This window comes from Salvelinus sp. IW2-2015, linkage group LG22 (assembly GCF_002910315.2).
Source record: "Salvelinus sp. IW2-2015 linkage group LG22, ASM291031v2, whole genome shotgun sequence".
Lineage (NCBI taxonomy): Eukaryota > Metazoa > Chordata > Actinopteri > Salmoniformes > Salmonidae > Salvelinus > Salvelinus sp. IW2-2015.
Genome location: NC_036862.1, coordinates 29,592,158 through 29,597,594, shown reverse-complemented (window position 1 = coordinate 29,597,594; position 5,437 = coordinate 29,592,158).

The window sequence follows — 5,437 nt, the reverse complement described above, 5'->3', positions numbered from 1 at the left end:
AAATTATGCAATCCTTTCTGTTGTCCAACACACTGAAATCCATACCCGTCTGCCCTTTTTTTAAAAAAATTTAGGGGACCAAGCCAACTATGTCTTACAGTCTCACATCAGAATAAAAAGTTCAACCATGTTTCTCAAACGTCACATTTCAAAGTTGTTGCAAATGTCACATTTCAAAGTGTTTAASGTTAGTTTAGGCATTAACTCACAATTTTTAAGTCTGGGTTAAGGTTTGGCATAGGCTTAAAACAAAAATCTAAAAAAAAACTTTCTATCGCTGGATTCAGACTTGCAACCTGTGGAATCAGATGCTTTCGCTCATCCGCCATCCATGTCCACAACACTCCATAAAAATCTAAACCTACTTGAAGGTAACAGCGCTCACTGTTGCCCCTAGTGGCCGATTTCCACCTCATCTCCCGACGTCCTTAGACGTGGATGGACGTTGAATACTGACTTGTATCAAGTGTAACCTGGCTGGTCCAAGCAGTGAAGCTGACATACTGTACATGCTTAAACACAAACACACAGACGAACGCACGCAGGCACACATGCGCACACACACACAGTTTGGGAATAATGTGTGCTCGCCCCAGGCTTAATTGGTTTTAGAAAACTAAACAGGGATCTCTGTTTAGTGGTGGCGATTGCAGGCCTTCTTCCTCTCTTTCCCTCCCGGTCAGCTCAAACACACCAGCAGAGTCAAAGGCTGGTTCTTTACACACACCATTTCTCTCCCAGCAGCCGCTGCCTGCTCGCAACTCCACAGCACAGATCACAACGGCCCATTGGCATGGAATGAGGCACAAAATGACTACCCCAGGCAGGAAGAGATGCTGAGAAGCAGAGTGAAGGGAAGACAACAAGGTCAGTGGTGTCAATGGGCTGTATGTATGCACTGGGTTGTGGTGTGTTGTGTTGTGTTGTGTTTTGGCTATGTTGTGTGGTGTGTTGTGTTGGGTTTTGGCTATGTGGTGTGGTGTGGTGTGTTGTGTTGTGTTTTGGCTATGTGGTGTGTTGTGTTGTGTGTGTTTTGGTCTGATGTGTGTGGTGGTTGTGTTTGTGTTTGGCTAGTGGGTGGGTGTTGTGTTGTGTGTTTGGCTAGGGTGTGATGTGTTGTTTGTGTTTTGGCTTATGTGGTGTGTTGTGTTGTTGTGTTTTTGGCTATGTGGTGGGTGTGTGGTTTGGTTTGGCATGTGGTGGGTGTGTTGTGTTGCTGTTGGCTATGGTGGAGCTGGTGTGTTGTGTTTGTGCTTTTGCTAGTGGTGTGTTGTTGTGTGTTTGGCTACGTGGTGTGGCTGTGTTGTGTTTTGCTATGTGGTTGGTCTGTTGTGTTTGTGTTTGGCTATGTGGTTGGGTGTTGTGTATGTGTTTTGGCTATGTGGTGTGGTGTGTGTGTTGTGCTTTTGGCTATGTGTTGTGGTGTGGTGTGTTTGTGTTGTGTTTGGCTAGTGGTGTGGTTGTTTGTGTTGTGTTTGGCTAATGTGGTGTCGGTGTGTTTGTGTTGTGTTTGGCTAATTGGTGTGGGGTCTGGTGTTGCTGTTGTGTTTGGCTATGTGGGTGGTTGTTGTGTTTGGCTAATGTGGTGTGGTGGTTGTGTTTGGCTTTGTGGTTGTGTGTTGTGTTGGTTGCTATGTGGTGTGGTGTGGGTGTTGGCTAGTGGGTGTGATTGTGTGTGTTGTGTTTGGCTAGTGGTGTGGTGTTGTGTTGTTTCAGGCCAACCATCAACCCACCGAGGATCTGTTCTGCCCCTCTGGGTCTCTTGGCCCTCCCCCTTCGGCAGGCTGCAGCCTCCGCTCAGCCCACGTCAGCTCTCTCTGTCCGGTATCCCAATGGGAACATCTCCCCTGAAGCTAGACAGCATAGCCCCTGCCCCATCTTCCCAAATACATCTGAAAACCCTACCTCTTTCAAGAGTTCTAAAATAATACCACAGCTACCCCCCCCCCCCTTCGTACACCCTTCTCAACCAGAAAAATAAACTAGCTCTGAGCTGCGATAATACTTAATTGAGGACAATGTACGTACAGACTGTGAAAATACGGTTACTGTAAGTCTGCTCCCGATAAGAGCGTTCTGCTACAATGAAAAAAGTTCAATGTTTTGTTGTCGGTGGTGTTGTGGTGACTGTGGTGTGGTATGTGGTGTGATTGGTAGTGGTGTGGTGAGTGGTGTGTATGTATTTGTGTGTTGTGGGATGTGGTGTGGTGTGTTATTTGGTCTGTTGTGTGATTGTGGTGTGTTTGGTTGTGGTGTGTAAGGATCACCTTTTAACCCAATCACGGCTCAATAGAATTCCCTTTATGATTAGAATTTGTATAGCTAGTTTTTAACTGCAGGATCCCAACATACTGTAGTCCGATACATATAGTGGTGTAAGTAAAAGTCAATGCTGGAAATGATTTTTGTATTGTGTGTTTTTGGCAAGATGTGTGTGTCGTCAATGTGTATTGAAGTTGAAGACAGGACGCGGTGTTAATTTTCCAGTGCATTCACGCGTGGGTCTCGCCCACAGGGTTCACGGGGTTCACCAACACACAAACCACCACTTCCAGACCAATGGAGTCTCACAATCCCCTTACACCCACCATATCACACACTAAGCACCGCACACACACACACACACACCACACACACACACACCAACACACACACACACACACACACACAACACACACCAACACACACACCCACACACACACACACACACACACACACAAATTCAATCAATCCACTTAGCTGAATAACCTTGTACTTAGATGAAACACATAAGAATGTGAAGCGCTACTCCGAGCACAACATCCAAGCCTTTTTTTCTCGGGTTCTATTCCCTCTCCCATCGCCCATTCTTTTTTCTTTCTTTTTTATCTGGGCTAAATAGAGTGCTATGCCCCCCAGTAAAGAGTTTCTTTACTAATGTCAGTTACACAGCTAGCAAGAGGTAGCTGCCTCTAAATTCTTCCTACCATTACACACCATTTCAATCGTTGCCGCCACGCGACTGGCTCCTTGTGGGGTGCAGTGAGGGCGACAATGATGTTTAATAATATATTTATTTAATTTACTTACACATCTCTCTCTCTTCTCCTCTCTCACCTGCTCTCCTCTCTCATCTCTTCTCTCTCTCTCTCTCTCCCTCTCTCTCTCCTCTCTCTCATCTCTCCCTCCTCCTCTCTCTCTCTCTCTCTCCTCTCTCTCTTACACCTACCATTAGGTTCGACCTCTTTTCTGTTTCAGCCTTTCCTTTCGTTCCCCCCGCCTCCATGTTCTGTCAGGCGTCTTTCACCCTCCCCGCTGGCTCCCCGTATCCGCGTCACTGCTTACCTTTCTCTCTCCCGATAGACCAGCATACCTCTTCTTCCCGTTTTCTGCCAGGATCCGACGCCCTTTTCCCTTCGGACAATGCCCCCCTCTTTTCTTTCTTCTCTTTTCCCCCTCTTCGCCCGTCTCCCAGCCGAATTCCTCTTCTGGTCGTTCCCCCTCTCCTTTTCATGCGCTATTCTTCTTTTCGCCTATCCTTTCCCGACGCACCATTCCTCTCGCTCAGCACTTTTCTGCGTTTGCTCTCCGGCTTACCATTTTACCATCCATAAAAAAAAAATATTCAACCCGAGACTTTTTTCCAAAGGCTCCCCTCCCAACCCTACTATAATGCCCCAAAAAAAATATATAAAATAAACAAAAAAAAAAAAAAAAAAAAAAAAAAAAAAAAAAAAAAAAAAAAAAAAAAGAAATAAAAAAAAAAAAAAAAAAAAACAAAATAAAAAATAAAGAAAAAAATGTAAATATAATCAAAATAAACAAAAAATAACAAAAAAAAAAAAAAAAAAAAAAAACAAAAAAAAAACAAATACATTAAATAAAAAAAAAAAAAAAAAAAAAAAAAAAAAAAAAAAAAAAATACAATAAAAAAAAAAAAACAAAAAAAACAAAAAAAAAACACAAAAAAAAAAAAAACAAAAAAAATAAAAAAAAAAAAAAAAAAAAAAAAAAAAACAAAAAAAAAAACAAAAAAAAAAAAAAAAAAAAATAAGCAAAAAAAAAACTTGTCTTCCTATCGATTTTCACATTATTCATCTCTCTCACCGTTCTCTCTCTTTTCGCTCGCTACGCGTGTTTTCTTTCTTTTCTATTTGTTCTATGTCCTTGTTTTTCCGGTAGTTTTCAGCTCCCAACCCGCTTTTTTGCTTCGATATCTACCTTTCACACTATCACCGTTTCAATTACCATCCTTTTTTTCCCTTCTTATCTCGATCTCTTCCTCACTTCCCGCCTTTACGCCTGTCATCAGCCCCACCAGTGTCTGCGTGCGCACCGTTACCTCCTTCTCTCCCCCTCTCTGCTCTCTCTCCGCCCTCTCGCTGTCTCCCCTAATCTCTCTCTCTCCCTCCATCTCTCTCTCCTCCATCTCATCTCCCTCCATCTGCTATCTCTCCTCCTCCCTTCCCCATCTCTCTCCCCCTCTCTCTCTCTCTCCCCTCTCTCTTTTCTCCCCCATCCTCTCTCTCCCCCATCTCTCTCTCTCTCCCCATCTCTTCTCTCTCTCCCCCATCTCCTCTTTCCTCCTCCCCCATCTCTCTCTCTCTCCTCCCCTCTCTCTCTCTATTCCTGTTCTCTTTCTCCCGAGCCCTTCTCCTGAATTCGATGAATAATCAAAGTGGTGCTTAAGCAACTGGATTGCTCCTCATGCATCCAGCACGCACGCACGACGCACCACGACATACACACACACACACACACACACACACACACACACACACACACACACACACACACACAAACAAACACACACACACACCACACACACCACACCACACACACACACACACACACACACACACACACACACACACACATACACAGCATGGAAAAACATGCATAGTAGTAACAAAACCACAGCAAGCCAGTACGAGTTAGAGTGTGGGCCAGAAACCGCAATGTCGCTGGGTCGATTCCCAGAGCCGATAAGGTGAAAAATTCTTTGGTGTGCCCTTGAGCGAGCACTAACCCCAATTACTCAGGGCGCTGGACCATGGTGACCTTGGCCGTGACCCCACTCCCTCGGTGTCACAGTGGAGTTGGGATGTGCAGAAACATATTTGCATTACACATTGTTTTAACAGACAATATAAGCACCCCCATTTTATTGTTAACAGACGCTCTACTTTGTTGCTAACCATAGCCAAACTCCTCTATACTTAAAGGGCAAAGGTGTACACTGATATGACTACAACTGGTTTGACACTGCCTAGGTGAGAAAGGACCAAGGCTCATCCTCACGTAAACCGTTGCAGCCGGAACTCCTATATGCACTGCTCCGCCACCTCCCTTTTGTCTCTCGTGTTCCCCGGCAACAGGGCTGTGGCCTGGTTACCAAGTGGCCCATGACTATCAATAATAGGAGAGCAGGTGTGTTTGGTACCTAGCTGTCAAGTCG